The following is a 12720-nucleotide window of genomic DNA, read 5'->3' as shown; positions in this document are numbered from 1 at the left end:
TTAATCACAATAAATTGTAAGTCACAAATATTTTAGTGATAACTTATGTATAATAATATTTTTTTAGTTACAAAATTTATTACGATTAAGAGTATTTTTTTTTTTTTTGTAAAGTCTACGAATAAAAGGAGAGCTAGAATACAAATTATTCCTAGACCCTACGAAAATTTGTCTTAAGCTAGATTTAGACTACAATATATTCTATTCTTCCTCATTTGTGTCTGAAAGCCACTATAAACACTAGATCTCTCACTAGATTTAAATATGTATAATTAGGACTCAAAATATATATGCATGTGTAGTCTTAAGACATAGTTAATAATAATAAAATGTATCATAACTATAATTAAGTATAATTGTTAGTACAGATCACTGTCCCACTCTTGCACTAGTAATAACTAAAGAATCAATGAATATATGTTAGCACTAACTTGTTACTTGTATTTTTTTTATAAAGGGTATCATTATAGTAGTGATTATTAAATATTTTTAGTGTTTTTGGTACATAAATAAGGTGCAATTCCATTTTTTTTTACATGACGATATTTGATGTAGTTACAAGGAATCTCCTACAAATTTTCAGGAAATTCCCAATAATTTAGGATGCCGAAATCATGATTGAAACAGTTTGTTGCACGATTGCTTGTTTCAATATTTATTAGGCTATTTAAATCCTGATTTCGGTATCCTAAATTATTCGGAATTTTTTGAAAAATTTGTGAGAAGTCTCTTGTAACTACATTATACACCGTCATATAAAAAAAAAATAGAATTCCAACTTATCTATATACCGAAAATACTATGTGGATATTTGGTATGGTGGTTTGGTTTGATGGGAATGAGAATGTCAAATCTAACTCATGTTTGGTAAATTTATTTTTAATGACTTGAGGTTTTGTGTTTCCAACTTGTTCTATTTTTTAGCTTGATTTGAGGGTAATCTTAACCCCTTTAAACATTTGAGTTTTACATTCCTTTAATCTAAACACCCTCTAACTCTACTCCCGCAACCTCAAACCTCATACTAAAAACCCCTATAAATACATATAAATAATGATTAAAAACAATCCCTACACAAAACATTTCCTTTTTAAAGTATATATTTTATTGCTCATAAATAAATAGTTATATAATTTATTTGTCACTATCTATTTTGTAACCATATAATTTTGTATTATTCCGAGAAGACCTACCAGATTCAATGCTCTGCTTTCATCAGAGTTGGGATGGAAATAAAATATTGTTCCCTGTAATGTAGCATATACAAATCGAAAATAATAACTTAATGATATAATAACCTAAAAACTTGTTAAGCTAAAATACATTTTAATTAGCTAATTAACTCATTCCAGCAATTCTTAATATATATATATATATTGAACACTATTTGTAAGTGAAAAATATGTGACATTAATTCAATGACAAATAGGGTTTTTTAATTGCTTATTTGTATTGGCTAGATTTAATAATTAATATTGAGTTTTCTAAAATTACTTAATCATTCTTTTATTTATTTTATAACTAAATGTGCCCTGAAATCAACCTTTTTAGAAATCCTTATCTAAAACTTAAATAAAGTCTAATGTGGAAATGAATATTAAAAAAAAAGAGCACTTTCTCTGTATTTTTATTATTGTAATTTCATTTGATAAAACATTAAGTTTTTATTTAATTATAAATTTTTGTTTAGAGACTTAAATTAAGTTGGACAATGACCTTTTGTCTTTTTGTATTTAATACTTATATAATTTCAACGAAACTTTAACACATGCTTGCATTTATTGGAATGTAAATAAGTGCTTTTATTTGCGCAATCTTTTTGTTTCTTTTTATTCTCTTTCTAAATAGTTTTCTCAAAAAAATTTAAATTTCTTCTTTTTTGAAAATGGAAAAACTTCATTCAACAGTTAACAAACATTACAACCTGCAAGTCAGGCAATGCTCAAAAGAGAAGCAGAGGAGATGACCTAAATAATGACAAACTAATGAAACTTCGCCAAGAACACTAGTAATACAAATCAACCCAAAATAAGAGAACTCCCTCGCAAGGATAACCAAATGGAAATTTAATCAATCCCCCACCCAGAAATAGAATCATTGAGATCCACTTTTAAGACATAAGCTTTTGAGTAATTTCTTTTCATATACCTTCTAAAAATAATTTAGTACAAAATTACCCATATTACTAATTTAAAAGTAAATTTCATCTCTATAAATATTTTTGACACTTGATTAAAAAATAATAAATTTATGATAAAAAAACTAACCATAATTTTGAATTGTTTTTTTAAATCAAAATAAGAACTGTTGACTCACTTTTTTGTCAAGTAGCAAAACAATAAAAAAGTTTAAGAAAGAAGAAGATTTAACACCGGGTTTTACGTGGTTTAGGTTATTAATTAGTCATAGTCCATGGGTCACTTTTATTAAAGATGGAGAACTTGCAAAGCTCAAGTTCTCTTAGAATTCAGGCAACGTTTTTTTCTCACTCTGAAAGTTTGGATCCTTTTACAAGTAATGCCCTAGCCCTATTTATAGGCAGCTGAGGGGATTAAGTTCATTAATTGGAGTTGATTACAATTACTACTTTCATCATGAGATTATTAATTAAATAAACTCAGATTTTCTATATTAAATAAGCTAGTGGGCCCCTTAGATATCTAGCGGACCCAATACGAGGATGTCAAACCCACTACTTTATTGGAAAAGCGTCCCTAACACTGTTAGGGTGGCAGCTGCACGTTCTCCCTGTTGGGTTTTATGCCCTTAATAAAACAAAATTGATTATGTATCACATTTTTATTATAAATAAAAGACGTAGAAATCATTGTGTTTATTCAATCGCATTGTTCGCCTGTTTTATTACATGTTTATTTAATTAATACAAACATTCATAATATCTGGAACATATGGATAGTTACAATTATAATTACTAGGTCACAGTGGATTATAGTTGTAATCATATGTTCAAAAGAACGAGTCCTAAGATTAGATCAGTGCATTGGATGTAAAATGCACATCTAGAACTTATGATTTTTTTTTTATAATGACTGTGAGAGATCCATGTTTATAGAGTCTCTTAGTGGGATATGGGCCCTTACAAAATAATCTAAGCCCCACACGAGAATTTATTGAAGCTTGTATTCATGGATGCATGGTCCCCATTTCGTCTCTTACTAAATAAAGTTTAATAGTCTCAAACAATTGATTTAATTATCAATTAAAAATATCAAATTGACTAGGTCAATTTAGTAATATTTACATGTAATATGAATTTGAGAATAAAATAGAATCTTTGGGCAAATTTATTAATATTGATAAATTGATGTCAATATAAATAAATAATATTAAATCAAATTCCAAATTATAATTAATTAATTTGAATAAAGATTTATTTATTTATTTAATTAATTAATTGAAATATAAATAAATAAAAAGACTTTGAATTTATGCCAAATTGAGATTTAAATTCAAAACAAAGAAATTGAGCCCAAGTCCATTTGTGGGAGCTCAAGACTTTGAATTTTTGTTTATTATTTTAATTAATTAAATTTAAATAATTCCCATTAAGTTGTCTATATTAGGAATGTGGTGTCTAGGGTTTTCAAAAGTAACTCAGTTGATTCATATTTGGATAAGTGAAAACCTAGACAATCTAATCATTTATTGACCGCTCATTCTCTTGTTCTTCCCTCTCTAATTCTATCTCATGTGTTGAGAACTTGTCCACTCTTTGTTAGACTTTGAAGACTTTGACACATTCTAAGCGGTTTAGATTCTTGACAATTCATAGCATTCAGAAAGGACAAAAGGATAGAGAATTTAAAGCAATGAGACATTGTTCCGCTGCGTATTCGTAAGTTTCTACATCTTTATGTTTGTTTTAGTTTGCGAATAGGATGTTCATGTGCATGCCCTGTTATACTATGTTTCTATTATTTTTTTGGAAAAATAATATGGAGCATGCATCTAGATTTAAATTCCAAGATCCTACACTCCCATATCAGGCGACGTTGTGAGACATCGGTTTTGCCACTTGTACGGACCCGACAGCACGATCTCCGCAGCCACTGGGTATCAAATAGGTGTCTGTGGTCTAGAGTGCCTCTTTGGCTAACACTAGGCAATTATCATCTTTCCTCGAAGGAGGTCCATTAATATTTTGATGAGTTGGTCACAACTCGAAGGGCTCTAGAGGATCACCTTTCGACTAGCTCCTCGGGAGGTAATGACCGTTAATGACATACTCCTCTTATATTGACAATAATGGCGAGAATCAGACTAGAGCTCCCGAGAAAGGCTAAACAATGTAGTAATTTATGTCACGTGTCAATTGCTAAAATTCGGACAACAACAACTTATATAAATAATTTAAAATAAAAAAATATTTTTAGAATAAAATTGGTAAAATTATAATATTAAATTTTTATACTTGTAAAAAATACAATATTAAAAATATTCATAATTAAAAATTATAAATAAATAAATTAATATATAAGTGGTATATTATAAATTTTAGGTGTTGAATAATTGATTTTTATTTTTTAATATTTAATGAGGATATTTATAATATTTAATAATAATTAAATAATTTAGAAGTGTAAGAAAAGAAAAAATGAAGGTGCTAATTAGAAAGAAAATGTTAATCACCCATGAATAGTTTCCAGAGCAGGCTTAAATTCTATACCTGCAATAATTATATAGTATTAAAATATTAAATAGACCTAGTAGATCATTTTAAGGCTTGATAAACTTGTATAATAAATATTATTGGAATAAAAATACTAAATAAAAGTGGTCATAGGCATAACTTAATATTACTACACTTTTTTCACAAATAGTAAGTCTCAAATTCTCTTCCTGAATATTAAAAAAGTATGTAATACAAAACAGTACATATAGTATTAACTCTTTCCCTCACAATATTGACAACAAAAATTTTAGTTTTATAATAACTAAAAAGAAAAAGAACAAAGAAGAAGAAGAAGAAGAAAAAGAAGAAGTAAATTCACTCGGAAACTTTCATAAAATTTACATTGGCCTTTCTACGTACCATTGAAGTTAGTAACAAGTCTTTTTTATAATTTTATACCCTAAACTTTGAATATGTGAAAACTGATAGAAGAAACGAGCATTTGTGCATGCATATAATTTAAATAGAACAATTTTTATTTTTGTATAATTATTTTGCATAATAATTTTTTTTTACAAAGACACTCTTGATTCTTTATCCAGAATTCTTTATACCCAATCAGAAATTTTCAGCACCTTATCTAGATTCCAGAACGACATGCATTATGTAAAAAAAATATATTAAAAAAAGTATATTTTATAAACTAACATTATAAAATTATCTATCTTTACTAGTTACTATTATATAAAAAAATTATTATTATTTCTTTTCTCAGCCAAAATTTATATAATTATTAATTTATTAAGATGTTGAGGTAGAATTTTCAGTGATCTTATATAAAACTTTCTAAAGTGATCACTATTATTGAATAAAAATTTAACTATATATAACTTATGTAATTAAATAGTTGCATAATTATTGAAAATATTGACTTATAATATTGTACGCCCTAAATATCTGCACACTTTGGCGAGCTAGAGAAGGGCCTAGTTCGATATGCCACATGTCAACCATCCACCCGGAGCTGTTTATTACGGGCCTCTATCTAGCCAGCCCGAGCTGGTCAGAGATTTAGCCGCTACTTGGAGCCACCGTGTCAGCAATATGAGTGTCACGAGCTGGCGCTGCATTAAGCTTGTGATGCGGCAGAGATTTGACACCCGAATCCTTGTAAAGTCAACCATGAAATATAAACGTGTTTATATCAGACATCACGTGTCTGTTCTATTCCTGATTTCTCGTATGCGCAGTATAAACGTGCGTGTTCGGACATCCCGCGTCTAATTTGGGCCATGCGGCCCATTACCCATCCTTACCTGTTGATTAGACCTCACTTCACTGTAAGGTTTAGAAATGAATCATCAGTGTCACAGAGATGACGTGAAGGATAAAGAGATCACGGGATAACCCCATTGCCAACCCATATATCATCTTCCTATAAATACCAAGACCCTGGGTAGTGCAAGGGGTTGGGATATTTTATAAAGAAGCACTTTGTAAGAAATAGTCAAGAGATATCAATAATATCGACTGGTAGACTAGAGGGATTTTAACCTTCGAACCACCTAAAAAAGGAGTGACCATCTTTCTATTGCAATTAGTTTCCCAAGTCTAGATTACAATTCTTTTCATATTACGGTTTACCAATTTGCACTAATCCATCCTACTTATTCGTATAATTATTTGTTGGCGAAAAATCGCGTCAACAGTTTGGTGCTTTCATTGAGAGTGTTTAGATTAGTGCTATCAAAAAAACTTGATCATGGTGGTTACTCGGTCGAGGCATGGTAACGAGGCGGATCAACATGATGGGCAGGAGGCCCACCATGTCGCCATATCCAACGAACCAAACCTCGAGGTCCAGCAGCGATCGGGAAAGCAGCTGATGGGCCAGGACGACACCGGGAGTTCGGCGCCCCGACCGCCAAATCCGAACCCGAGTTACCTGACGACGATAGAAATGGAGAACATACAGTTGAGGAGTCATCTATCCAGAGAAAGTAAGCAAATCGAGGAAGTCTTGGCCCGACTACCCCGTCTTGCAACCGACGTTAACGTCGGAAAGAGGCAAAGCGGGACTCAAAAGTCCCGCAGGGATAATCGGCCCAGACCCAGTCGATCAGTCAGAACCTCAACCCCGAGTTCTGCACCCATATCACACCATAACCAGGAAGCTGTGTTTGAGAAGTTTCCCAGGGACAATCAGCAATTCAGCCGATCAGTCAGAACCTCAACTCCTAGTTCGGCTCCACCATCGAATGCGCCCAGAAGGGCTCGTGGCAGCTCGCGGAGGAGGTCCGGGGAAAGCTCGCGCAGACGACCTGCTCTGGCCAGCCCTCCCATGCCGCGAGCAGACCGCCGGGCACAGGAAGCTGGAGATGGTAGGGTAGAACGGCTGCGAGCTAATTTGATCCGCCCGGATGGAACTAGGATCGCTTCACCAGTTAGGCATCCTCCATCGCCGATAAGATACCCATCTCCTCCCCATCCAGTTCGAGACATTCCGGCGCACGGGAGCAGCAGAAGGAATCCTCCTCCCGCCGGTCCTTCCCATCACCCACGAGCACTCGTGGAGGTCCTAGATCCTCACCCCCGGCAGTAGGCTCCAAGCTTTTCCAACGGGAGATACTGGACTGAGAGCCACCGAAGTGGCAAATCCGGTGGAGACCTGCGTAACCGTTTAAGTTCGGCGCAAAGCCCTCGAGCCGCCTCGAGGGCCGACCTTCGAGATTGCCTCGACTCGCAGAGGGGGGATCCGGCCAAAAATGACAGTCATGCTCGCCGAGAGGATGATCTTTTCGAAGTACATGGCAGTGGGAATGTACCGCCAAACCAAGCTCAAGCTTGGAGGGACAATAACCTACTTAACACGTACAATGGAACTAGAGCTGTTGAACAGCCCCAAAACAACCAAGAGACTAAGGACCAAACCCTAGAACAGTTAGCTCAGATGGAGGAGCTGATGAAGAAACTCTTGTCAGAAAAGGACAAAGACGAGTATGACTCAGGGGACGAGCTCGAGCTTTTTGCCCCCAACATAGCAGCCACAACGTACCCGCTGGGTTTCCGGATGCCCCATCTCTCCAAATTCAATGGAGACGGGGACCCGTCGGATCATTTGGGTATGTTCAATACCCTGATGATGGCCCATAATATCGGCCCCGAGCTGAGGTGCTTGATATTCCCTTCCACCTTGATCGGGCCAGCTAGGCAGTGGTTCAAGCAGTGTAAAAAGCATTCCATCAGCTCGTGGAAGAATTTTTTTACCGATTTCAAGAGGGCACTCTGAGCTTCTCAAGTTGCCTGCGTCAAAGCTGACACCCTGGCGAACGTGAAGCAACAGCCCGGGGAACCTTTAAAAGCTTACCTGAGCAAGTTTGCAAATGTTGCGGCTCGAGCCAGGGACGCGGACGATATTTCTAAGCTTATGGCTTTGAGGACTGGAATCCACGTTGGAGGCGGGCTGTGGAAAGAAATCCAGAGAAGAGGTGTCAGTATCGTGGATGAATTCCTGAATAAGGCCAGGAATGGATAAACCTGGAAGAGGCGCGAGCATCGGTCGCGGGAACCAGCCAAACCCTTTATCAGTCCGTTGGAGTGGAAACAGATGTTGTGAAAATAACTTAAACCGTTGCCCAGAATAACCAAGGGGGTGGAGGCAAGAGAAAGGGGAGCGACGAGGGCGGCCAGCACGGCCCAAAGAAGAACAAGCCCGCAGAAAAGTTTAAGCCAGTCTACGCGGCTTATACCGAGCTCACAAACACTGGGAACACATTTTCCTAGCAAATTCTGCCCGCCTCCCCTGGAAAAAGCTGGAGCCTTTGAAACACTAGAAGGCCAAGAGGGACCCTTTCAAGTTCTATCGATTCCACAACGACATTGGCCACAACACTGACGATTGTAGGCATTTGAAAGATGAGATCGAGACACTCATCAAAGCCAGACCTTTGGCTCAATATGCGCAGAATCGGGTTCTTACTGGTTAGCCAGCCCCGGAAGCTCTGGTAAATCAGCCCGGGCCCCGGATAATTCAGGATACCCCTCCTCTTGTAATAGTAGGAGAGATATCCACAATATCCGGAGGCCCCCATCTGGCCGACACGAGCAGAGGTGCCTAGAAGAGATATGTCAATGAGTTGAAGGTTCATAATGGAGTGGAATTCGTCCCGGAGCAGCAACTACCCAAACAACAGAGATTGGAGAGACAACCAATCATTTTTACCGAAGAGGATGTTGGTCACGTTTAGTTCCCACATAACGATCCTCTTGTCATAATCGCCCAGCTCGCCAACCAGAGAGTTAGGAGGATACTAGTCAATAATGGGAGTTCGGTGAATCTGCTGTTCCGATCCACGCTGGAGAAAATGGGGTTGTCTGTAACCGAGCTGAAGGCCACCTCCATGATGCTGTATGGATTTTCCGGAGAAGGGTCGGCAGCGATAGAAACAATCGAGCTAGTAATAACCTTGGGAGAGGGACCCTGGACTGTCTCTAAAATCCTCGAGTTCGTGGTTATCAATTGTCCCACCGCGTACAATGCTATTCTGGGTCGGCCTACGTTGATGGCATTTGAGGCCATAACTTCTATCCGCCATCTCGTAGTCAAATTCCCCTCCTCTACGGGAATATATACGGTCCGAGGTGATCAGCTCGCTGCCAGGGAATGCTATAGCATTTCCATGAAGGGAAAATCACAACCCGGGCAGTAGACGATGACCATTCAGGGCGGAAGTGAGGGATCTCCGAAAGTAGGATCTATTCCTGAGATAGAAAAACCTCAAGAAGCCAATGGGGAAGGCATCACCTTGAATGATGATATCGACCCCAGGATAGGCGAAGATAGATCCAAGCTCCAGGCCATCGAAGAGCTCAAAGAAGTGAACATCGATCCGAGAGACCCCTCGAAGGTGGTGAAGCTCGGTAAGAACCTGTTTCATAAGAGAAAGGCGGAGCTGCTGGGATTTCTGCAAGAGAATCTAGACTTGTTCGCCTGGTCGCATGAAGACATGGTGGGGATCAGTCCAAGCATCATCATGCACACCCTCAACTTGGACAAAAACGTGCCTGCGAAGTCCCAGAAACAAAGGCGCCTGGGCACGACCCGAGCTGAGGCCCTAGAAGAGGAAGTAGCTCGACTTTTAAAGTGTGGATTTATTCGCGAGGAAAAATATCTGATCTGTGTTGCCAATCCTGTTTTGGTCTCGAAGCCCAACGAGAAGTGGCAGACATGCATCCACTTTTCTGACCTGAATAAAGCCTGCCCCAAAGATTGCTTCCCCTTGCCGAGAATTGACCAATCGGTGGATGCCACTGCGGGGCACAAGCTCATGTCCTTCATGGATGCATACTCAGGTTATAACCAGATCACCATGAATCCGGCGGACCAGGAACACACTAGCTTCATGACTCCAACTAACATTTATTGTTACAAGGTCATGCCCTTCGGGCTGAAGAATGCAGGAGCTACATATCAGAGATTGGTCAACAAGATGTTTGCTAATTAGATCGGGAAAAACATGGAAGTGTATGTTGACGACATGTTGGTCAAGTCAAAAACTGCTGATAACCATGTCTCCGATCTTAAGGAATGTTTTAAGATTTTAAGATAGTACGGCATGAGACTAAATCCCCAAAAATGTACCTTCGGGGTTGCGTCAGGAAAATTTATGGGCTTCATAGTCAACACCAGAGGAATAGAGGCGAACCCCGATAAGATCAGGTCGCTACTCGAAATGCCATCACCCCGATTGCGAAAAGATGTCCAAAGTCTAACAGGAAAAGTGGCAGCCCTTAACCGGTTCATTTCCAAATCAATAGACAAGTGTTTGCCATTCTATAACCTGCTTCGGGGAAATAAAAAGTTCGAGTGGACCGGTGAGTGTGAGCGTGCTTTCCTCGACCTAAAAGTACATATAGCTGAGCCGTCTGTGTTATCTAAACCAACAGTAGGAGAGCCTCTTTTTCTTTACCTAGCTGTAACGGAAGATGTAGCTAGCGTCGTGCTGGTTCATGAAGAGGACCGGTCTTAGAAGCTGGTCTACTACATTAGCAAGAGGCTCCTCGGAGCTGAATCTCGATATCCGTTGATGGAAAATATGGCGTTCTGCCTTATCACGACCTCGAGAAAGCGCAGGCCGTATTTCCAGTCCCATTCAATCCACATCATAATCGATCAAACCTTAAGGCAGGTTTTGCAGAAACCTGAGGCATCGGGGCGTCTTTTGAAGTGGGCCATCGAGCTTAGCCAATTCGAGATACTATACGTGTCGCGAACTGCGATCAAAAGCCAAGATCTGGCTGATTTTGTGGCAGAGTGCACAGGATTCCAAGAGGAACCAGTGGAAGCACCGATACGAGCCTTGTGGAAAGTCTTTATGGACGGTTCATCTAATGAGAATGGGTCCAGAGCTGGAGTCATTTTGATATCCCCAGAGGGACATTTTTTCCACTCTGCGTTACGGTTCGGATTTGAAGCATCCAACAACGATGCCGAGTATGAAGCTTTATTGGCTGGGCTAAGGGTGGCCCGGGAGCTGAAGGCCAGCTCCATCCAGTGCTATAGCGATTCCTAGCTCGTGGTTAACCAGGTATCAAAAGAATACCAGGCGCGGGGAACCAAGATGGCGGCCTACCTTGCCAAGGTAAAGAAGGAGCTGTCCGCATTTGAATACAGTATGGTCAAATAGATCCCTCGGGAGCAGAATGCCAATGCCGATGCCTTATCCAAGCTCTCCACCTCCAGGGAAGCTGAAACCTTGGGTTTAATACCGGTGGAATTCTTGGAAAGGCCAAGCGTAGATGAGACTGCGAGTGAGGTCGAGATGATCGACGCCTGGATGACTCCCATAATTGAATACCTTACAACAGGAAAATTACCTGAAGAGCGAAGCGATGTGAGGAGAATAATTTATCAGGCCCCAAGGTATACAATCATAGACAGGACGTTGTACCGACATGGCCTTTCTTTGCCTCTTCTGCGATGTGTTCTGCCAGAAGAAGCCAAGGTTATTCTGCAGGAGGTGCATGAAGGCTTTTGTGGGGATCATGCTAGGGGCAAAGCCTGGCCTTGAAGATATTGAGGCAAGGATATTATTGGCCCACTCTATCAAAGGACTCGATTTCTTATGTCCAAAAGTGTGACAAGTGCCAGCGGTTCGCCACGATCGCCCGAGCTCCGCCAGTCAAGCTGAAGATGATCTCGTCCCTGTGGTCGTTTGCGGTCTGGGGAATTGACTTAGTTGGTGCCCTGTCCACGGGAAAAGGAGGAGTTCTTTATGCAGTGGTGGCTATTGACTACTTCACGAAAAGGGCAGAAGCGGAGCCCCTGGTGACAATAACATCAAAAAGAATCCTTGATTTTGTGGTTAAGAATATTGTCTGCCGATTCGGGTTGCCAAAGAAGATCGTGTCAGATAACGGAACCCAGTTTGATAGCGGCCTCTTCACCAAATTCTGTGAGAAGCACGGCATAATTAAAAGCTTCTCCTCCGTGGCCTACCCCCAGGCTAATGGGAAGGTCAAGGCTGTGAACAAGACGCTCAAGGCGAGCCTTAAGAAGAGGCTGGGCGAGGCTAAGGGAGTTTGGCATGAACAGCTCCCCCAAGTGCTATGGGCGTACCGGACCTCGCACTGAACTTCGACGGGGCACACTCCTTTCTCCCTGAATTTCGGAAGCAAGGCCATCCTACCTGTCGAAACAAAGATAGCCTCGCATAGAGTCCGGTCGTTTGACCAAGACCAGAACGACAAATTGCTCAACGTGTCCGTCGACCTAATTGACGAAAAACGAGAAGCTTCGCAACTCCAGCTCGCACATTATCAACAAAAGATCACTCGTTATTTCAACTCAAGGGTCAAGAGACGCATCTTTAACTTAGGTGACCTGGTGCTCCGAAGACTTCTTATCCGGTAAGGATCCCAAGGACAAATTTTTTGGACCAAACTGAGAAGGACCCTGTCAAATAATAGAGGTTGTGAAGGAAGGAACCTTTAAGCTCGCTCGGCTTAATGGGGAAACAGTCCCACGGACATGGAACACTGTGCACCTAAAGAAATATTATCAATAGTCGTGCTTTTTTAAGGCTTAA

The sequence above is a fragment of the Humulus lupulus genome, chromosome 9 (genome assembly GCF_963169125.1).
Source record: "Humulus lupulus chromosome 9, drHumLupu1.1, whole genome shotgun sequence".
Taxonomy (NCBI): domain Eukaryota; kingdom Viridiplantae; phylum Streptophyta; class Magnoliopsida; order Rosales; family Cannabaceae; genus Humulus; species Humulus lupulus.
This window is presented reverse-complemented; position numbering follows the sequence as displayed.